Raw genomic sequence first — 23,592 nt, 5'->3', positions numbered from 1 at the left:
CATTTCTCAATTCTGGGTTATATGATAAATAATCAGCGTTTGTAATCACTGTAGTAGAAATGTGTTATTCTATCCAATCTGAGGAAAAAGGAAAACAAGTGACACAGAAGTGCTCAATTCCTATTTTTCTGCCTTGACAATTATGATTGTTTGAACAGAAATGTTCTGTTTTTCCTATCATTATGTGTCTTTCTGTATACTGTACTGACAGTATACCGAAATGAAGACTGTCACACTATGATGACCCAAATTCTAATTCTAAACATAAATCCTACACAGGAAGTTGCAGGTGTTACAAGTATACAAGATTATTTCTGGCATACAGTTAGCTACTGTTGTGCTTCTGACAAACAGAATGAATGTGGAATCATGAATTAAATCTGATATGTGCTGGGTATGCTTCCACTTACGGAGTGTGTTTTGTGGGTGAAGACAGAGAGCAAAACAGATGCCTGCAACAATACTAGTTTGACCCTCTCTTTCTCTTATATCACTCTCTTTTCATTTCCTTTCTTTCATCCACAGCTTCTCTGGTATTTTTTCATATGTCAGATGATAACTCAGGTCCTCGTCTGTGCTGGAAGATTTATAAGTCAACACACTGCCCCTAATATCCCTCCTCAGCCAACAAGCACACGCACTTCTAAAGCCAATGCTCTACCCCTAAAGCCTTGGTCCAAGCCCTATGACTTCACCTTAAGATTGGCGTGTGCATGTTTTTGCAGTCATGTGACTTTTTGATTTGCTGTGACACGATGATGCTACTTTCTGGGAAGCATGTTCAGGAGCTGTCAGCTCTTAATATGTTTGTCTGTCTGTCTGCACAGTTATCTTCAGTGTTGATCTGAGCCGGTCTGCAGAGAGTGCTGGGTTGTGTATCCTGCTCTGCTCTGGCATGGCCTGGCCTGGCCCGCCCCGCATACATCTGGAGGGTTAAAGCTAGTTCTGGGACTGAGGCTGACCAGAAAGGTCATTCGGTCTCTGAGTATTTTGAGCATTAGAATGCAGCAAACATTATAGATGAATCATTCCTTTTTCTGGTTGAGTAAAATTTGCATCCTGAATGCCAACAACAATACTGTACATAACCGATAGATTAAAAAATGGTCTATTTTTTTTTTTTTTTTTTGTAAATGAAGATCATTGAGGGATTTTCATGTCATTGTCATTAGCCGACGTGTAATTCCCATAGTCCGATTGCAGCACCAGTCATGTGAGGCCTGTGTAACTCAGACTGTCGCTGCATCTGAATAGTGATTGAACTCGGTCTAAGGTCTGGGCCTTGCCATGAAGATTTGCCAAACTTAGCTCTGCCCTAAAATCCTGGATTAATGTCTGCTTCAAGAGCTTAACACGGCCAGCCATTCAACCATGCAATAGATTGACTGGGCTACCCTGATTGCTCATCTGGAGTTTCACAAGCTTGGTCGTGATGTTTCCTTATGGAATCCTTTTTATTTAAATGATCTTTTATTTTTATCTTTTATTATACCCTTTTATTTAATCAAATGTATAAAATTAGTGTTACAAATGCAAGCAGACATTACAGTTATTTCTTACAACTTTTTGAATTTGTCAGTTTTTAATATTATTCATATGAGTCAATAATGCAAAGATTAGGACATTTTTCAAATTACACATTTGTATGAGTGTTTTTACATATAATACAAACAAATACAATAAAAATAAGCCAGCAAAACCTCTGTTATAGCAGATGCAGTGGTATAAAATAGATATTTGTATATTTATTTATATTATATATGCCTTTTCTCTGTCTTTCTGTCTTTCTGACACTTTCCTCTGCCTTTTCAAACAATATATACTGAAAGAATCCATCATTTTCCCTGTGCTTTTGTGTGAATCATAGTGTGCAGCATAACACATCACCATGGAGCTATGCAAAACACTGTATCAGAGATGAGCTGTTTAAATTCACAGATTTTTGTGTGAGGCTTTTGTTAGCATATGAATACTGTTTTGGCAGCTAGTGTCTTTGCTTTATTCCTTCGGTGATACAAGCTCCTCCATTGGCTTCTCACCCTGACTGGCATCTGTTCTCCTCCTATAAGATATTCACCTTTCTGTTGTCAGTATGGTGGAGCAGCTGGGATTGGATGCTGCCCTCAAGTATTAAGTGTTTACGGACACTGGAAACAGATGGATTGAAAAAAGAGAAAAAAGTCACTGCTGCCTTAGACACAGCTTTTCAGTTTGACTAAAACAGTCATATCTATAAGTCTGACTTGCCTCTATGGTCAGAATTCCTGAGACGCAGCGTGCACTGTCTAGTGAGGATTGTGGAAAACTGCACAGCCTCAAGAAGTTTTTATTTGCATCTAGCAGATAGAGAAGCTGATGCTTTTAAGGGAGTAATTTAATTCCATTACTATCCCTGATTTACAAAATTCTGCTTGACTTCTTGTTGCCTCGTCTCTTGTCTCCATGTTTGCTTGCATGTCAATCTGGGGGTTCTTTCTGCTTTTAATCTGTAACATCCAATGCCTTAGAATACAGTGTATTCACACTGGCCTTAATTGCACAGTGTCAGAACTGTATAGTCACTCTACATCTTATTTACATCTCATTGCAGCTTATCACTGCAGTCATGTGCATAATCACTTCATGCTTTTCTCACGTATGAGTAACTTTTGCACCCTCATCTGTAAGCCTGACCAAAGACTGTGCTTCTTCAACCGCAGTGTTTTATCTAGTGTATCACCCAAGAGAAGACTTTAATCTTTTGTTTTTCTTATTTTCTTATCATTATTATAATGCCCTTTCAAGGAGAATGATAATAAAAGTATTTGGAGGTTACGTAAAATGGCCTTCCCAGGCTTAATTGTTGTATTTTGTATGTCATTTTTTCCTCATTTACTCTTGACCTTCTTTGTTGCATAAAATGTAATTTGTTTTGGTTACATAATTCTAAAAAAGGGAGAAAAAAAAACAGTTGGATGCAAGGCGAAAACTGTTTAAACATTCTGTTGAAGAGGATGAGGGATGGTGTGTGGCATTGTTTAGCTCCAGAAACTGAGCTTCTGAGCGGAATTGCTCATGATAATGTGCAGGCACAGTGCTGTGTGTTTCATGCGGAGCTGTATGTAAGAGTAATGATGGTGGGGTTTGGTGCTATGTTGATTCCATCTTGGCTGTTCTGCAATAATTCAGGAGAGGAGGAGGGGCAGGGTGGTGGGGGGAGGCACCATTTTATTCCTCCAATCCTTCTCCGCCACCACTGGAATATAATCCGCTGTCTCCTGACCTTCAAATCATGCAGTGCTGCAGTCGTTTCAATTGGCCCGGCCGCCATTAGCGTGAAATGTCCTCTAGCCACTCTGCTCCTGCACATGGAAGATTTCCTTTCTCCCAGCATGGCTTCCCTTCTCTACTTTGCTCCTTCTCTCCATCTCGTATTCTCTCCAACATGCCCCCTGAAGCTTGGCTGTCGTGGAGGGTGGGAACCCCTTGCACTAAGGAAATGAGCCACCACAGGAGATGCTGCTGGTCAAACGACAGTATGAAAAACACTCACTCCATTAGTTTCTGAAATGTTTACAATGCACAGTGTTTCTCAGGACTCACAATAAATAAATGTAATAAATAAATAATAAAGAAAATGAATAAATCAAATTAGTACACACCTTAGAAAAAAGATATTTTACAGTTTTACAAGTTTTCCTTGCAAAATGTTTTTATGTATGACCTTTACCGATGAATCTGATTTCATCAAGCATCATATCGGCATGTAGTGCAATACACTTAAAGAAAATAATAACAATGATAAGAAATATATATCTTGGCCGCATATTTCACTTAAAAAGCTTAGTTGTTTGTTGGATTTTTAGGATTTAGATAGATCCATTCTGATTTGAAAAAATAGAAAAGCATAGGCTTTTTCATTTTCGATTATGTTCCCATAGACGACAAATGCAGTTTCACGATGTCATAAACTGACAGTTTGCGGTCACAGGACTTTTTGGCACAAGTTGAGGGAGGATCCCTCGGCCAAGTGCATCACATCTAGGAAGCAGCCAGGGCCCACTTATATCACCGAATAAAAGGAAGAAGACATAGTGACTGGAGCATTGAAATCACATGCCAGAGCTCAGCATGTGATATGTTGCTTGTAGATGGATAGATCAATATTTGAAAGAGCACATTTTTGAGACGATTTGAATATTAAAAATATATCAGAGGGCAAACAACATTCATGGCTGTCTTCAGATCTGTGCTGAGAGACGTGTGTCAAATCTCCAGAGAGATACTTTATTCAGAAGGGTCAAGGGGTTCTCTGAGTGCTTGAAAAGATGCAAGAATTTCTGATTATTATTTTTTTTGTACCTCATTTATAAAAAAGAAACTAGTGTAAAAGTGTCAGCAGTACCTTTCAAATTATGTTTACTATCAGCGTGCCTTCTGAATTATTTTCCCTCCATATTCATAAGCCCAGATAAGTATCCTATGACCTAGAAATCTTCTCACAATAAAACTTCATTACACAAACTCACAGATTTCAGCATTTCCTTGTTTTTCCCTGTTTCTAAAAATGAATGTTGTTTTTCTGGTTTTCCTTTGAGCGATTGTGATTCACCCTGCCACTGCTTGTTATGTTTCTGGGACAATGACAATTGCAAATATGTACTTTTGTGTACATGCGCTTGACTGTGTGGCAGCTTTGTGGAAACACTGACCCAGGTGCTGTGGATGAACTGATGAGATCTGTTTATACAGAAAGCCATTGTGTCTCTTCGTCTTCTATCAGTCCTCATCTTAAACCTTCTCTGTGGTCTATTTCCCCCCACTGTTTGTTATTACATACAGTGTATGTATTTATGATTAATGACCCCGCTGGGCTATATCCATAATACTATGACCTCAAGGTAAAATTGAAATGCATCCACTGACTGGATGTAGAGCATTCGTATATTATTGCCCAATATACTTAGCAGCCATTACATTTGTTGGCTCTGGTGAAAATAAAACAGAAGGCTATGAGGTTTCAAATCAACAAGGCCACTTTAAGAAATAGAGTTATTGGAATTGCATTAAGTTGATTATACTGAGAAATGAATACTATTTACAGTGCAGCAGTGTTAAACACTCTTGTTTCTCCCAGCTATAGGAGTACATCGACAGTCGGTCAGCATCAATTAAGTCTCCTGATCTGTATATCCTGAGAGGCGGGACTTGTTGTCTTCTAATAAAGCCAGTCTGTGGCAGCAGAATGTTTCATTTCCTCTAGGAGATTGCCCTCAGTAATGCTGAGTGCTTATCATAGTCCTAGAAAAGGACTGCAACAACAAAACATTCAGATGCTTGATACCCAGATCAACCTGGGGCCAGTGCTGACAGCACCTCGATGTATCACTTGGATCTTTTTAGTTGCAAAGATGCATTTAGACTCAAATGACCTCTTGCTCTTTTAATCTGCACTGCACTGTGTTTGGTTTGAATAATATCATGTGCAAAGCATTGTTTAGTTAATAAGTTGTGTTAGAAAATGGTTATTCAGTTAATGTTATTTTTTTTTTCGTTGTTGTTTAATTTTCTTTTATGTGGCAAGTTTGGGACACACACGGTATTTTGGGACTATTACGAGTGGTTGTATGTGTCTGTTTGTGCGGATGAAAATGAAAAATGGGGTCTGGGAAGGACAGGGTTGTGTGGGGGCCAAGCTGTCCCTGACCATTCATTCTCTCCGGCCCCCCTGTCTAATTAATGGGCCTCGTTCATACACGTTATTGCACCAGAGGGTCTGTCACTCATTAATCATGTGACCCTCTGTGGCACAGTTAATGACCTTGGAGGAGTAGATCAGCTGGAGATGGCTGAAGCTGTGGAATTAAATTGTTTCTGGAAGCGGTCATGGTCACATCAGGTGCTTTACCATCCTCTCTGCTCAGGCCCTCTTCTCTTACAAATCAGCCTGTGTCGCACCCATAAGTCTTTGCAGGCTCTGTCACTGGGACGGGCAGGAGAATTTCAGACACACAGTAGCTAAAGTGAAATCACTCAGTTTTAAGTTTATGGGGCAATTTCCTGCTTGACCACTGACTGTCATTCTGTTACAATTCAAAAACTTTTATAGATCATATTTTAATGTAAACTCACAGTCTAAGAGAATAACTTTCATAGTTTTGATATGATGCATAGAAATCACATACCCCTGAAGGCATGCATATTTCTTGCTAAATGTGTTGTAATTTCCGTACAAAATAGCCATAAACAGTAGATTCTGTATTACATCACATGACACGACGTCACATGCGGCTATAATTTAGAATTGGGATGATCACTCAATTGACTGATGAGTAGAATAATTAAATCAGCCTACAATTATCAATTTTAGTCATTACTAGATCAAGTTTTGCCTTGAGAAAAATAAAAAAGTACTGTTGAACTATTTCAAACTATCTTTAAATAAAAGCCGTATAAAGGTCTGACACCCAGGTTTACTTGAGACCTAAAAGATGCAGCTCAGGTGGCTTGCTTAATTTCCTCTGGCAGGAAAGGAGCCATTCTGAAGAAAGCACAGGCATCATAGCCATCTGGATGTTGGAGCTGCAAGGGCAGGAATAACAACTTCTCTGCCTTGTGATCCTGGCAGATGCTTTTTCTGTGTTAACCACAGTCTAAATCATAATTTGGGTGTAAATAAATATGAAGTGAGCTGAAGTAATCAAGCCACCATTCTTATAAAAACTTGAATGATAGTGTCTTTGTTAAAAAAAATGCTTTCGATTGCAAGTCAGAGCAGCAAACCAATATGTACTGTAGTAAAAGAACAGGAGTAAACGTGTTCAGTTTGCATTCAGAGAAAACACTTGGCCGTTGCAGTTTAAGACTGCAGCTCGATGATGTTATGATAACAAGTTTTTATCAAAGCATTCACGTAATTTTTCTGACAAAATACAGTTGTGGGAGATGGATCGTGGAAACTAGGTGTTGCCCGCATAAGTGTGAATGCTCAGTGTCAGGGAAAATGAGTATTTAGGAACATTTTACCCACGGCTCAAGTAATCATACAGTTGAGTTCAAAATGTGTGGGTAAAAGGCGTTGGTCCTTCTGCATATGCTTCACACGACCAACAAAGAGAAAAACTTGTACAAATTGAATGGCTGTGTCGCTTCTTCTGTACGTCAGTGTCTATATCTAACCAATATTTATTTAATTTGCAATGTGTTTTATCTCTTCAAAAAATAGGCCCATTTTATATTTGCCACTTATAAACGTTTTGATTTTCCTCCAGTTCAAAAACTCAACTGGAAATTAGGCGAGAATAGGATACTTTTAGCAGATGATGACATTTACATTTTTTTGGTATCAGGAGGCAATCATTCATCATGACGGTGAGACACACAGAAAGTAACTAGAGTCAAAACTTTTAGTTTGCTATCGACCATATTAATGAACTCTTTTGAGGAAAACAGTAATTTTTGTTTGTGTCCAAAGTTTAAACGATGCTCTCATTATCGTTGCCACCCTCTGCTCACAACCACAGCATAAAAATGTTGTCTTTCTTCTCAGTGACATTGAAATGGAGGGATTTTGTTTATCCCCATCTTTGTTTATTTAACATTTTGCTCAGCGGGGGAGTTTCAGATAGATTGTTTTCAAGACAGTCCCTGCAGACAGCGAGCAAACACACTACAGCTTCATCAAACAGAACAATCTTCAACTTTCCCCTTCTGCAGTGTGCAGGGAGATGTGACTGAGAGGAACATCATAATGGAATATGATTGAAAAGGATCATCATAATTTTTCTGTGTCTGTAACAGTACACTGGCACTGTTTTTTAGAGGATTTATTTAGAACCATGTGTAAGTGTACCCTTATTCAGGAAAAAAAAAAAAGGCGCACTGATGGATGAAAACATTTCGTTTTCATGTGGCAAACATTTGCAACTTGGGTTATTAATGGATTCATGTGCGTGTGATGGATTGTGGATGCGGAGGGATTGTTTTATTTCCTCTGTAAGGAAACATCAACAGACATTGGGGCACATGAAATTCAACCTGCAATACAGAGTTGAAGCTAAAATAAATCTTTGGGAGCTGAAAAGTGAGTTAACCCCAGTATGAAATTAGTTCAGAATTGAGTTTTCTTTGTATAAATGTGTTTGTATAAATATGAGCAAGGTGAAGTTTTGGTGGGAGCACACCAGAATTAAAAAAAAACAAATAAACAACTTTATTTAAAAGGGCCTCTTCGATGTCAGTATTCAGATGTTCAAAGCTTGCGGGGCTCTGTCATGAACCTGTGCAACTCTTCTCATTAAAACACATAAAATCAAACACATATAAAGGCGGCACCATTATCCCCTCTCCCTCTGTTACCACCCTCTGTCTCCCTCACTGCTGTCTTCCTTTTCCTTTCCCTTCCGCCATACCATTTCTCCTTGTTGCAAGTGCAGGCCTGATTAATATTTTCCACTGTTCCGTAACCATGGCAATAAGGTCACTGCATATGATACTTAATTGAATCTTCCCAGTGCTTTTGTGTGTGCCTCACTGTCCGGACAATAAAAATCTTCTGCTGATGACTCCAAGCCCCTTCTTCTTCCCCACTCCCCTCCATCTTTCTTTTCATGTTGGGGCCCATGAATTTATTCATTTTTTTCCCTTCTCTAGCTCTTTCTTGTACTCCGTTTTCTTTTCTGGCCTCTGTCTGACCTAGTCTTTCTTGCGCAGTCATAGGGACTTTTTTTTCCCCTTCTCAAACGTGGTTCCAACCATCATGTTGAAGTGTAGAGCCAAATTAAACTTTTTTGTTGTTGATGCTTGTTTTTTCCTTTTGTTTTCAGCCACATGCTGGAACAACACTTGATGATTCATTGCTTTTAATCAGAGTAAGTTTTAGTTTAGTAATGCACAGCATGTCCTCTTTCTTTGGCATTTTTTCACCCCACTCTTATCTTCTCTCTTCGTATGTTGCTTACTCCTTTTCACCCCATGCGAGCATTTGCATACTCAAATCAGTCTCAGGCACAATCGTTAAATTGATTTCAAATGACACTGATGACTGAAGTGGGGAAACAAAGAGCCAGGCAACCAGGAAACCGTTGGGGACACAAAGTGGGCCGCTGACACAAGTTGCTCTTAGAGCAGGTGTTCTGATTAATGCCTAACAAATTGGGGTCCTCTAAGATGTGGACATAAGTGGGAGACACGTTCTCTCTTCACACAGTGCATTGAGCAACACATAAACATGCACGGACTGAGTCTTTGTTCATGCAAGTATGGGGGCGCGTCCATGACGAGAGGTCGACAGGGAGAAAATTCTGGAGTGGATAAAAGGTGGAGGGGTGAAGAGGAGGTGGTGGTCTGTTTGGCAAACTGACTTTTCACCACATCACGTTGGACATAGAAATAAAATTCACACATAGTGCACGTTTTATGCATGTCTGATGGGCTCGATCAGCTGCAGTACATCTCAGTGTCTGTACCTGTCAATTAATCTTCGTGTACAGCTTTGCCTTGGACAGGAATCTACCATTTCTGCTCTGCAATGCAGAGTGTAGTGACTTTTATACCAGTATTGATTCAGCAATACAAACAAAATGAGCCACAACACAAAGTTTACAATCAATAGCATACCCAAAAAAACACAAAGAAAGAGTTTTTGAAGTGGTTCCTTTCAGGTAGTTTTGCTGAAAGGTCAATGTTCTTTAATGTTGCTGTGGAGCGAGGGAGTTTGTTATAATAAAACTGTAATGGTAATCTTGAGGCAATCATTAAATTCAAATAAAACAGAATGATACAGATAGGCACCGGACAAGTAAAAAAAAAAATTTACACATTAGATTTGACACATGCGCCATAAAATAACCATTAGCCATTACCTACAATGTGAAGTGACAGTCCATCAATAATGTCACTCTGAAAATGGGACAGGTTTGTTGCTGTCTTTAAATCACCAGAAACTCCATATAGCAGAGGAGCATTCAGGTACAAGAAATGCATTAAGGCTTGATGGGGTGTGGTGGGAGCTGCGGGACACCAGGGACCCAGGAGGACATTGCTTACTTCTCAGCGGGTCAGACATCTGCTTCAGACACCTGGTTCGGAGCTTCATCCCAGAGACAATACCATACTTAAACTCAGCAGTTTGAATAATTTTTTAAGATTGTTACATCCAGGCTGCGTCACAAAGCTGCATTTTTGTGAAGGTTTTTGTTGTTTCTGGTTCAAATAGTTTTCTTCATGCTTCATTTTACTGTCAGAAAGTATTCTATGAATACATAGGGTAAACACTTGCAATCCTCTAAGCTTAATGGTTGCTCATTTCTTTAAAGCAATCTGTTGGGAATTGTACTATTAAAATGTCTTCTACCATTCAATATAAAAAATCAGTTCCTCTGAGCATGCACAATACAAACTGTCACATTCAAAAGTATGTAAACACGTATTCAAAGAAGCACAAACGACTCCCCTTCCCCTTTGATAGGGTATTTGTGTGCAATCAAACTTCGCGTTACATATGAATGGACCTCCTAATGAATGGGACATGCACATGGTGTCTGCCAGCTTTGAAAGCTGAGAGCAGAGCACGTGTCCTCTACAGCGATGTTTAATATGGAAGCACATGGAGGCTATAGTGTGCCCATCTGCTCTGCACACACGCCCCTCAACCAACTTATTTCCACCATGTGCTGGTGTAACAGGCAAGTATTATAGCAACAAGTGTCTTCACATTACCACGCTTGCCAGCTCCCCTGACTTGGCAGCGAGCCTACTAAGCTGCCCTGCCCCCTTATGAGGAAAAAAGGACTTGATTGTGCCAGGGGAGAGAGCTAAGGGGGCTGACTGGGAGGAGGGACAAGGAGGGGAGGATTTGATTTACATACTCCAGCTTATATGACACTCATCTGATTTTAAACAGCTCCGAAGCAATTATGGGTCATTAGTCCTTTTGTTTTTTGTAGTGGCACGATGTTGCAGGGGAAGCATCTGAGGCACGGCGCTCCCTGTGGGGGGCTGCATGTGGGAATGTCAGCACCATACAAGGTCTATCAGCTACCCTTCCTCCCATTCATGCCTGCTTCTCTGCCACTGACACAGCTTTGCTCTGTGTGTAAACAAATGCTCAACACCAGCCTGGCATTGCAATGGAAGGGAATTTGGCAAAGACCCAGCTCTGGAGTGTGCAGCTGGTGACGGTTCAAGCTCAGGAGACACGGGCTGCTTATCCTAATTGTTCTAATGATGATAACAATTTCTTTAATTTGATACAATCTGCAAATTTGCTGCATTCAATTCAATTTGTACCAGGAGAAAACACTGTGTAAATTTTTCCACTGGAATTTCTGCTGTTTTAGGTTTAAAAGCTATATCCAGTATGGGAGTTAATGTACTATAAAGATTTTTGGTGTGTTAAATCTAGTATTTCATAAATAGACAATTTAACACAAATTATGATTTTGTTTTCTGGTACAGATGCAGCAATCAATTCCATTTGGATTGCTTTCTTTATGCTGACTGAACACAACTGACCAGCGAGTGGAAATGAATAATAAGAAATCATTTGAAAATATATCTCTGACTGTAATAGCATCCTAAAGAGTTGATGTGATGAAGCAGGTATTTTAAATAAGATATAATGCAGAAAATAACATTGCCTCAAGGTCAATTATGCTGCTGTAATAAAGGCTGGGATACAGTATATTCCTCAATATGTTTATGTCTGTATCATCCATTACTCACGTTGCTGGCAGTGTTGTATTGAATGACCCTCCTACTGTTAAAAGACATCAAAGGCAGCAAAAAGACAAGTATGGTACAATATGAATGTTCACATGTCCATTTGTGTGGCTGTAAGACCCTCCTTAGTTGGTATAGAAAAACACTTACTGTTAATGTAAATAGCAGGGCAGCATAAATCAGGAGACACACGCAGCCTGGGAGAATATCGTGTAATAGTTATTGCGAAATGAAGTGGCATTGGGATCAATATCCCACTATATCTCACTCTGGCGTAATGGCGCAGAGGGAAGCTGGAGGCCAAGGGAGTGTGGTCGCTCCACCCCACCATGGACTTATAAATCTGCCTGACCTGCAGCCCGCTTATTAAAGTACACACACACAATCAGCAGCAGCCATCCAAAAATACAAGCTTACTTAGTGACCTGGAGTCAGGGGAATAGATGCCTTTACCTTGTCTAAGGGCAGAGGTTAAAGGATGACTGGCATCATCACATGGTGTAGAGGGAGACACGGAGGTGTTAGGAGAGCATTAACAACACTAATGCAATTAAAACAAAGTTTTGATGTCATCATCGCAAAATTATCTGCTGATACTGTTCAATCAGTGATGAAGCTTATCACCAGGAGTTGATCATCAAAGCCCTTTTTTTTACGTTGGTCAAAAAGACCTGTTAAAACTGATTAACACCTGACCTTTGAGTGGAATGTAAAAGTATTAAATCAACAGCTAGTCCCGGGTCAAATGACTTTGTTGAAGTTGCTGGGTTTTTATTGGCTCCAGCCTGGCTTTGCATCGTTGGAAGCACAACACCTGCATCCACATGCCAATTGTCGATGTGAATGCGGGTGCTATAAAAATGAACGCAGCTCACATTTACTTCACAGAAGAACACGTTCACTAACTGCAACGGCCTCCGTGAAGGCTTTAAAATTGACGGCAATAAACTCACAAATTCAAAAAGAGACAAAAAAATGACTGATTTTGGTGTCTCTAAGACAAGCTGCAAGCTCACTGAAGTGCTTGGTCTATTCACGAGTAATTAACTAGTGTAATTATCTCAGAAAGTCTTGATTATTAGAAACTGCCTGACATTATCTAAAACCGCCTATAGGATACAGTGTAATGTACAGTGTAATCCCATCCCTTCATGTTGTGTTAGTTACAGGGTCCTCTCCTGAGAGGTAGTGGTTTACTGGACCAGTCGGCTGTAACACTCTGAGGGTGAAGATGCTTAATCTGCTTGATTTAGTTTTTTAGTTTAATATGCTACTTTTGGTGTAAAAACTGCAATATTGTTCTATCATTTCCAGACAAATTGATAAATGTTAATTAGTCTTAGTTAGTCTTTTGTTTCCAATTTCCAAAGGATGTTATCAAAGGGGATTGATCAAAAATGCTGTTAGACACAGTTTGATGCACCCACAAGCATCCAGAGCATCAAAACAGGACTAAAACTAAAGCATAATATGTAAATAATTTTCCACAGACCAGGACTATGGTGCATTATATTAAAAAAATACCGTTCCACATGATTGACAGCCATCTTGGTTGTTTACGAGAGTGCCTCCAGTCAGATGAAGGGTGTGACTGGCTGGGTTGAAGCCTTTTTGAAAGGGAAGGGTAAGACCAGACACATTCTGGCAGAGCAAATGAAACATGAGCTCCCGCACTGGTTGGCTTCCCAGGCTACAAAATTGTCCTTTCAACTTCAAATTTGAATTTTATGGCCACACAACAACGACTGGTGGGGTGTGCTTTGGATACAGTGTGGTGATTAGTTTACCATTGTGTGTGTGACGTGTTTGTGATAAGACGACATGTGTCATTCTTCCAATAATGCACAACACAAACAGAAAAAGAAAAGCGTGTCACTGCATATTACGAATTCAATGTCCGTAGAGCAGCGAGAGAAGGGGAAAGCTGTTGATAAAACTGTTCGAGTCTGCAGTGTTTTGTAGCATCTGACAGTGTGCAGTACACATTGTAGTAGCCTGGTGAGATGAGTCAGATATCATTTTCTATTCCCTGCCAACAGGGGATCTGAAAAAGAGAGCCACATTCTGGATGAGTAAGGGACAATGTGCCGCGGTCTGATTTGTTGCCTATGCTGCTGTATAAAGAGTTCAAAATAGTGAGAATGCCATCAATGCATAAGAGGAGTAGATTTTGACTTACATTTCCATTTTTTCTAAGAAAGAGACTTTATTTTTAAGGTGGCTTTTTATGTATTTTATGTATTTTATGCACAATGTATTTGTGGAGTGTCCTTTTGTCACCCTCAGGTTGTAATAACTTCATAACAAACAGTACAGAGCCTGCAGACAAAGATGAGTGCAAAATAACAATATAATGGCTGCCTACGATTTTCCAGATTATTCAGGTTTTATCCATTTATTTATAAGATTTTGTTGCAAGCTTAGTACAGCCCAGGGGCAGAATGATGTTGGCAAAAGGTTGTGAATAGTAACTGTAATAAACTAATGGGAACAGAGAGACCTGTGGCTCAGTGAGTTTTTTCTGAGATAATTTTTACTCGTATACAACTAAAGACTGTGGGCAGTGATATATACCATATCTTTTGTTTTGCAGGACTGAGAGAGGCTTGTCCCTGCTTCCCAGTTGGTAAGTGTTATTTCTTCAAACTTGTTTTTTTTTTTACATTTGGAAAATTTTCTCTGAGGAAAGTTAGCTTTTTTTTTAGATTCCATCTGCGGAAAAGGTCTTAAAGGTTTGACTGAGCTGAGGGTGAAGTCGAAACTATGAGAAATGGTTTGGTGAATGTTTTTAATCATTAAATCCACATACCAGATTCTTTCTTAACCAAAACCTACTTTTGTTCAAAAGAAAAAAAAGAACACACACCGTCCTCACTCTGCTTAATTCACAGCCTGAAACATGTCTTTGGTTTATTTTGATGTTTCAAACTAAATCTACAATGTAGGATTATGATAACTGAGAGGAAACTGAGCATTGTTCAGTTTTCTCCACTTGATAATGTTATTTGCTCACAAAGTGAGATGTTGGTGAATCATAAAATGTTACAAACAGAAAATGCTACACTACAGAATATATATTTTCATGATTAGCTTAATTTTTTAAAGAATTATTTTTCATGCTGCACTTAAAGGAAAATTGTATTTAAATAATTGGGCAAGTTACATATTTTGTTGGTTTATAAAATCATGAAATATGTTCATTATAAAATCAGTGGAATCAATGGATATTGAAAAATATATAAACAGATGTTAAGAGTTAAGAGGAGGGCTATAAAAAAACATATTGAAGCATTTCCAATATATATTTTTCCATATATAAATGCACTCACAAAAACATAAATTAAAGAGCTAATGCAGTGCTTTCAATACATGGGCACAAGCTTGTGGGGAACTTTGTTAAGTTAGCATATGGTTATGGCCTGTAAGGCAGCTGAAGAATTGCCATTTGGTCAGTTCAGAATGTGATAAATTTTCAGACTCTTCAAACCTTGTGCGTGGTAACAGTCAGCAACTTTAAGCTCTCTGAGTAATTGATTGAAGATATAAACATGTATCTTATTTGAGGCTTACAAAGCAGAAAAGCGCTGTAAAAACATATCAAAGCCCTTCCATCGTGCAGTTTTCACTGTCTTAAATGTCATTAGGAAATAGCAACAAAAGTCTAAATCAAGACAGGATCTGGAAGAAAACTTTCAGATAAAACGCCCGCTGGGCTTAGGGGCAGAGCAAAACCTCCATGGGGCTGCACTTGAGCTGCTGGAAGGTGTAGCTGCTGACTCAAGAGTGGAAGTTCACAGTTAAATGTTGCAGTGATGATGTAAAAACCGGTTCCACATGGAACTGTGGAAGAAAAAGGTTGCCTGACACCCCGAGTCAGAATGTAAAATGTGCAAAGCAACATCTGGATGACCAAATTAATTCTGAAAACAAATGGAGTGGACAGATGCCGTTAAAACTCATGTCTTTGTTGTTGAAAAGTTCACCTCACTAACCACTGGGAGTTTAAAGATCCTTTACTGGTGTTGTTTGGATGCTTGAGAAGGGAAATGATGAATTTCGTCTGATTTAATTAAATTCTGGATGCAGATGTAATTTTGTCAATCGTAAAAGTTAAACTGAGTGGTGAAACTGTTCAGACTACAAAAGTATTGTCAGAATATTTTCAGAATATTCCATTGTGTGTTGTTTTGTCCTCTAAATTGTAGTTTATTTAGTAGATCTCTGTTTTTTTCAGTTAGTTGGTTTCTTTTTTGGTTGTGTTTTTTTTCAAACATTATCATGTTTTGAATTAGTTATTGTGCTTTGCACCTCAGTGCCCCTGCATGAAAAGGCACAGATGTATAAAAGAAAAAAAAAACCTTTGTTGCTCACAATAAAATGCTTGCAACACAGGGTTTTTACTTTAGCCACTCAAACAGTCAAATCAAGGTACCCGAGCCTTTGTATAAAACTTTCATTAAGCAAAGTAAAAAAAACAAAAAAAACATATAGTTTTGGAAGATTTTTCTCCAAGGTTATTTAAATAAAGGAGAGAATAAAGCAAAAAGAAGAAAAAAACTAATCCAAAGGGATATTGCCCTTGACTTCAAATGTTATAACATGAAACAAACACTGTTTAGGATTTAAAACCTTAACAAAACTGTGTTTTAGAATTTTAAGAAGTAAATCTAACAGAAAAAAATGTCATTTTGAAAATAGATTTAAGAAATAATCCAGAACATCTGACCAAGACATTTTGCCAGGAAATGTACGAACATTTAATCAAAATGCATCAATAACGCCCTCATTTTCTGGCAGTTTAATTAAACTGACACAGCAATTCAGTGTAATTATCTTCTGTACTGAGCAGATGGACTCATCAACAGCACTGAAATTGTGCTTTATTAGTTTAATGCAGTAATGCACTAAATGTTGCATTGTTTCTGTATTGATGTTTTCTGTATACGCAGATCAGTGTGGATAACCATATATCTCACTTCCCTTGTAAACTTGAGCAATCAAACGGTTTTTCACTCACAAACACACCCACGGTGGACACTGCCTCTTCAGCCTGTCTCAGTCAATGGCCTTGAAGCTGCTGGAGGTGTTGGAAGTACAGTTCACTGGACAAAGTTGAAGGTGGTCTGGTTGTGTAAATTTGAGCATAGGCTGGTTTTAAAGCAATATCTTAAGAAAGAGAATGGAAGTATGAACTATGACCAGACTGCACTACAATGCTATTTGTACCACAGGTGATACTCTAAAGAGCTGATGTCAGAAAATGACATGTAAATGTGCAGCACACACTGACCTTTACCCTCTGTGTGTGGGGATCTGTGACCAGTGGCTGACCTGTAATCCTCTCCTAAATGATTTGACAATAGAGAGACATATTGATCTTGGGAGTCCTCGAGCAAAAGGGTCAAGAGCCCAACACACAGCCCGAGACTTCTTTGTGTCTGTGGTGTCTGTAGTTGTGTCACCAGTACTGAATTGCCTTTGTATTTCCACAGCCTGTAGTCGTAGGCAGCTCTATGTTTAAAACAGGCATCTGTTTCATTTCTTGGGACAGAGGGGCTTCATACGTCTGATCCCACGTGACTTGTTTCGCAATGTTAATTATGATTACAAAGAAGCAGTGTGTAAAAATAGGAAAAAATAACACATTAGAAGTCATATGACAAGCTCAGGAAATGGCTTCTTTTCCCCTTTAAGACAGCACAAATTGTTTAAAGTAAAGCTTATGCCAGAAAGCTTTGGTTACCTTCACCATCAAACACCCCCGTTTTATCAAAATAACACATGTGTGCAAACTCCCTCTCAGAGTCCCGCAGCTTTCCCCACTGCGCTGGGGCGGCTACTCTCCTATGGGCTCAACCAGATGATTGGCCAGCTCCCACATCTGGCCAGACAGAAGAACAGAGAAAACATAAGGAAACTCTCCTGCTGACCACTAGTCCCCCCATCTTGCATAATGAAACCATCCCTCTCCCTCTCACTCTCTCAGATTCTTTTGGAGTGACTGGTGGTAGAGCAACATCTGGAATGAGCAGCAGTTTTCTTTCCCTGTGTTTTTTTGGGGAGATTTAGGCCCCCGATAATCCGTCTCCCTCCTCATTAAAGGAGCTGAATAAACACAGGCCTCTTCCAGTTGTTCCTATGAATTTCCTCACCAGGCGTCAGGAGACCAAAGCGGGGGCTACTGGATCAAAGCTGCCGGCAGCCCCGTGTGTGCAGAGAGTGAGAGTGCGTTCCGGGGTTGGGCCCATTACCTTTCTCCCTGGGAACCTCAGAGGCTCCTAGGTCACTGGCTGTCAGCCCTTTGGCCCAACCTCAGCCGAGGAGGAGAAACAGGAGGGGAGGGGAGGAAAAAAAGAAAAAGTCAACTAGAGGAGATACACAGATACTGCATGGTATGAGAGAGGAGAACAAATCAGGAGATAAAAAGAGAAAAAACAGGTGAAAACCGAGCACAGGTACCTCAAAGAGAAGGTGCTGAGACTTTACGTAATGACTTGAGGTACAACTATTTATTTAATTAATAATCTAATTCTTTATTTATTCATTCATTCATCCTAAAAGAATCTCCATAGGCAAGGCACGCTGGGGGCAGGTCGCCAGTATAACCAAATACAGTGATTTAATTTCTTTTTTTTTATTTTAACAACTGGCTATTGGTCCTTCTCCACAACTCTGATACATGGGAATGAACACAGTCTGGGTGGAGATGTCCTGTGGTGTCTGGTGTTTGCAGTTTATTCTTTTGGTCCCGTAGGTTTTTTGTAGTCCTCTGTTTGTGAAGCTTGCCTGTTCCAGCAAATTATGCAGTTGCTTCAATATAGCTTCAGGTCAAAAAGGTCTACCTCGATGGCTATCATGGAATTTGTAGAAAACATATCTACAGCAATAGATAAGAAACAATGTACAGCTGGTGTGTTTTTAGATCTCAGTAAAGCCTTCGACACCATTGACCATGGGCTGCTTCTGCAGAAAATGGAAAAATATGGTGTCAGAGGAACAGCGTTAGCGTGGCTGAAAAGTTACCTGGAGGACAGACAGCAGTATGTGCAGGTGCACAATGTAAACTCTGAGAGTAAGGTCTCCACATATGGTGTTCCACAAGGCTCTGTCTTGGGGCCCAAATTATTTATTATGTACATTAATGATGTTGGTGAGACAGTGAAAGAACTCGGCTGTGTTCTATTCGCTAATGATACCAGTCTCTATTGTTCAGGTAAAGACCCACAACAGCTACAAACAAGAGTAGAAAAAGGGCTAACAAAAATAGAGTCATGGTTTGAGAGCAACAAACTTTCACTTAATTTGAACAAAACAAAATATATTATCTTTGGTAACTGGAAAGTTCAGAATCGAATTGAAATTAAAATAAACAATTTAGAACTTGAAAGAGTGACTGATTACAAATTTCTGGGTATTTATATTGATGAAAAATTAAATTGGAAAAAACAAATTAGTGTGTTTCAAACAAAATTAGCTAAAACTATAGCCAAAATGAACAAGATGAAAACTTTATTAAATCAAAAATCACTTTATCTTCTTTATAACACTTTATTCCTTCCATACTTAAACTACTGTGGGGAAATATGGGGAAACACTTATAAAACAAATATAAATAATATCTACTTACTTCAAAAGAAGGCCATCCGAATTGTTAATAAAGTTAATTATTTAACACCAACAAATCCTCTTTTTATTAACCAAAACGCACTAAAATTTCCTGATCTTGTTAAATTGAACACTGCCGTAGTGATGTACAAGGCGTATAATCACATGCTCCCATCACCAGTCCAGGAGCTCTTTGAGGAGCGAGAGAGTCAGTATAAACTTAGAGGAACAGGTATATTCAAAAAGATTAAAACTAGAACGAATAAAAAAAGGTTTGTATTTCTATTCAAGGTGTTAGTGTGTGTAAGCTAAATGAGAACATAAAAAGTTCTAAAACAGTGATTGATGGTCATTGTTTAGCTTTAAATCTTCTGTCATGTTCAGATGTTTTCTGTAAAGTTGTAAAATATCGGCTGCAGTTGTGTTTGCTAGTCTTGTTTTCTTGGAATCATATATAACGTGTGTAATAGGGCGAGGCACAATAAGTTTCTTTTTACTTCAGCCTAGACCCTTTTGGTCATTACATAATCAAAGAAATCGATTGATGTTTATATTTTGTTATGTATTATAATGACCAAATAAAATGACCTTACCTTACCTTACCTTACCTTGCTGGGAGTCCTGGTCACACCCTTCTGTTTTGGGGGTTTGGCTCGGTCCGCCGTTATGCTGTAACCCTGAATGTGATCATTTAAAGATAAATCTGTTTTCATCAAAAGCGTCAAAATGGCACACGACTTCCAGGGCCAGAGTTTTTTTTTTCTCTTTTCGCAGAGTGTCACATTTTAAAAAGGAAAATCAATGTTATTGGTTTTGACTGCCTTTCAGAGCTCAGCTTCTCACCTGCTGGTCAGGTGGCAAAGATAACTAGAAAGCTGCAAGCAGCTGTATGCGGGACCGAGGTGTGTGTACGTTGGGATGTGCGTACGTTGGGGCATGTGCTGGACCCTGGAGCTGCAGCTCTGCCCACACGCACGATTCCCTCTGCGTACGTACAAGCACATAATAACACCAATGCGGAGGGGTTTTTGAAAATTTCTAGGGGACGCCACTGAGCCATTTTGCTCCGCCCACACACGATACCCTTTACATAGGTACGAGGTCGTCAGGGTGGACGTGTGTGCCAAGTTTCATGACCTTGAGATGATGAGGCTTTCAAATCACAAACGCCATCACACGATTTTCACCGCCTGGCCACGCCCACACAGTTCAGAGTTTGGAAAAGTTTCTCAAGATTTTACTTCCCCCCTAGCTTAAGAGTAACCTGGCCAAGTTTGGAGCTGTTACCCTTAAATCTGTAGGACAAGTTCGATCATATGCAGAAATCGAAAAAAAATGGCACCAAAACGCACTTTCCATCCAAAATGGCCACCTTCCTGTGAATGTGGGACATTAGCGGCATGAGACTTTTTTGTGCGTCTGGGCATGATGAATGAGTGTACCGGATTTCGTCGTCCTACGCGAAACTAATCCTATTGCGGGGACCATTTTTAAGCATCGTAGGGGGCGCTACAGAGTCAATGAGCGACTCCCAAAAATATAAAGTTTAGATTCTTTCATGTCGTCGACTGGCAGGTGGCGCTCGCAAAATTTCATGAGTTTTCGCATACCTTTTGCAAAGAATAAGATGGAAGAATAATAATAATAATAATAATAATAATAATAAACCTTACAGATACAATAGGGTCTTTGCAGTTTCACTGCTCGGTCCCTAATAAATAAAAAGTAAATAGATTGTGGCATTAATACAAGCTTGAATGAATGCATTTGAGAATTAATGCAGAAAACACAAATATTTTACATTCTATACAATTAATTTTGCATGGACAATTTTTTATATAATTCTATTTTATCTAAATCTATTATTTATAGGACATATAGGGCAAAATAATCTGTGCTTACATTAATTTCTCACAATGAAGCAAATAAAGGGAAGGATCTGCTTCTTGTTTTCTGAAATTTCAGGTCATGTGTAAAAATCATCAGACAGAGATACTGCAAATTACTCAAATGGCCCATTTTATTTCTGAACAGAATAATTAAATTTAATAATTAAATATTCCCAAAAATCTGCAAAGCAAAATGTAATCAAATACCTGTACAGTACAAGTCAGTTGTTTATACCCCACAATATGGCTCATAATAACTACTTTTAAGATTCCTTGAGACTGTGACCAACATGCATTCCATCAATAACACAACTCTTCATTAAAACACTTCCTTGTTGGATTTAGGCAATAACATTACTTGCTTAGAGTTAGAAAACGATCATGGTTAGGTCTATAATACATTCTTATGATACAGTGCAGCCATCACCCTCATGGATGCCATTTTGCTTCATTAATTGTAGATACAACAGATTACAACAAAAATCTCGTCACTGTCTGGTTGCCTTTGGAAAATAACATTACTTGCTGAGGGTTAGGAAATAATCATGGCTGGAGCTAAAAAACATTCTTTGTATAACTCAATCGTACCGTTATGGACGCCATTTTTCCCCTTTCACATGCAGTTACTCTCAGGACCTCTAGAGGTCACATCTTCTCTGAACATAATTATTCCTCATATACGCCTGCATGAACAAATGGCACATGGGCACGTTTTGGGGAGGGGGACAGTCTTGAAACACGATGCTAGTTTATGTGTGTGGCACTCTAATGCATTGACTCCAATATGACATTAATTTTCCAATTCCCTGCACTTCATGGCAATCAACTTAGAAGTACAGTGGTTGGCTGGAAAAGTTTGCAGTGGAGGCAGATAAGAGAAAATCTGAAATCTACGGTAGCAGCAACAACAGCAGCAGTGAAATCAACGCAGGAAAGCACTGTGATTGTTACTCAGAAAGATGATCAAATTTATCAAATTGCATCCCCAGTGTGCTAAAGAAAAAAAATCACCAGTATTAAATGGTCAATGTAATTAACTTGCTTGGCTGCTAGCTGCGTGGTGGGTGCAGCTGTGGCTGGAAATAGCCATAGTGTTTGTGTTTGTATATGTGCACTCTGTGTGTGTGTGTGTGTGTGTGTGTGTGTGTGTGCGCACAAATGGCCCTGTGGTCGTCATCAGGCCCCCATCAGCCCCTCCATTAGTTACTGAGCTGCGGGTCTGTGCTGGAGCCTACCTGCACTGAATACAGATGAGGATAGGAGCATGGGCAGCAAGCACAATGAAGACAAACATGCACACAAGCGATCAGAAAAGATAACATTAACATATTATCGACCGGGATGTACTGTGACATATTTTTGACACACACGCTCGTAATCAAAGTCATTACATTTTACACATCTAAGTGACTGAAATGTTGCATCATATGTGCAGAATAAAAGATGTTCCAGTATATTTCCTCTGGCTGATAAAAGCAAACGTGTGATTGGTGCCTATAGTCGGACATTGACACCACCAACATTTGCGGAGTTCACTTCATCCTGGTGCAGGCAGATCATAGCTTACACATTCTGAAATAACGTCACACACAGCAGAGCACACACACTGGCAGCCCTGCACAAAGGCAAATATGGTGTTATACTTCTGTTCCTCTTCTGGAGTTGCAGACTCACGTGCTTGTGACAGGAAATCTGCTGGCAGTCATTACACAAAGCCGAGCAAACACGCAGCCACCACGCTTGCAGACAGTGTTTTGTGTACCTCTCCTGTTCGAAGCATGCATGTATGAGTGTACAGATACACAAACACAGCATGAACATTTTAAAGCAATTTCATTTTGGGTAATATTTTTTTTCATTTTGAGTGAGTGATATTTAAAAACTGCCAAGGAAATATATTTTAAACAGCTACAATCCTTATTTTGATAAAATTATAAATCAGAGGAGATGGCAAAGATTTTAGGACTATAGAAAGATAGGCAATGATGCTCATGCTTTCTAAGAAAATAGAAGTGGGTGTCCAGGTTGAGTTCAGGGCCAAAGACCAATGTGCTGACTTAGAGTTCAAGCAGGAGCTGTAGGGCATGAGGACTGAGAAAAGGGGAGCTGTGTGATGGCTGGGTGATGGCTTCTATATGTCTCTGTGGCGGTGCAATGGGACTCTAGGGAGACTTGGGTCAGGAGGCATAGCCCCCCCCCCCCCCCCCCCCCCGCCTTCACATACACCCCACCCCCGCATTACCGTGCCATTTAAAGCCACCCAGCATCTATTTCCTCCAATAAAAACTAATAACCTTTTCTGTCGGAAATCACGGCAGCTCTTGAGTGCTGGAGCAGAGGCCTGGCTGGATGGCCTGTAATTGCGGCCCAGTAGTCTCCCTTTAGTTTATTTTTTGCA

General features: G+C 39.5%; 1 protein-coding gene across 1 annotated transcript in view; it reads left to right on the top strand.

The window, feature by feature from the left end:
- Positions 1-23,592, top strand: part of zfhx3b (zinc finger homeobox 3b) — a 208,470-nt gene that overhangs the window by 1,934 nt on the left and 182,944 nt on the right. Inside the window, exon 2 of the mRNA XM_075460829.1 lies at positions 14,294-14,326. The gene's annotated coding sequence lies outside the window, so the exon portion shown is untranslated. The remainder of the gene's footprint in view (positions 1-14,293; positions 14,327-23,592) is intronic.

Source organism: Odontesthes bonariensis, chromosome 1 (assembly GCF_027942865.1).
Source record: "Odontesthes bonariensis isolate fOdoBon6 chromosome 1, fOdoBon6.hap1, whole genome shotgun sequence".
Classification (NCBI taxonomy): domain Eukaryota; kingdom Metazoa; phylum Chordata; class Actinopteri; order Atheriniformes; family Atherinopsidae; genus Odontesthes; species Odontesthes bonariensis.
The sequence above is the reverse complement of the archived record's forward strand: the minus strand, read 5'-3'. Positions and strand labels throughout refer to the sequence as shown.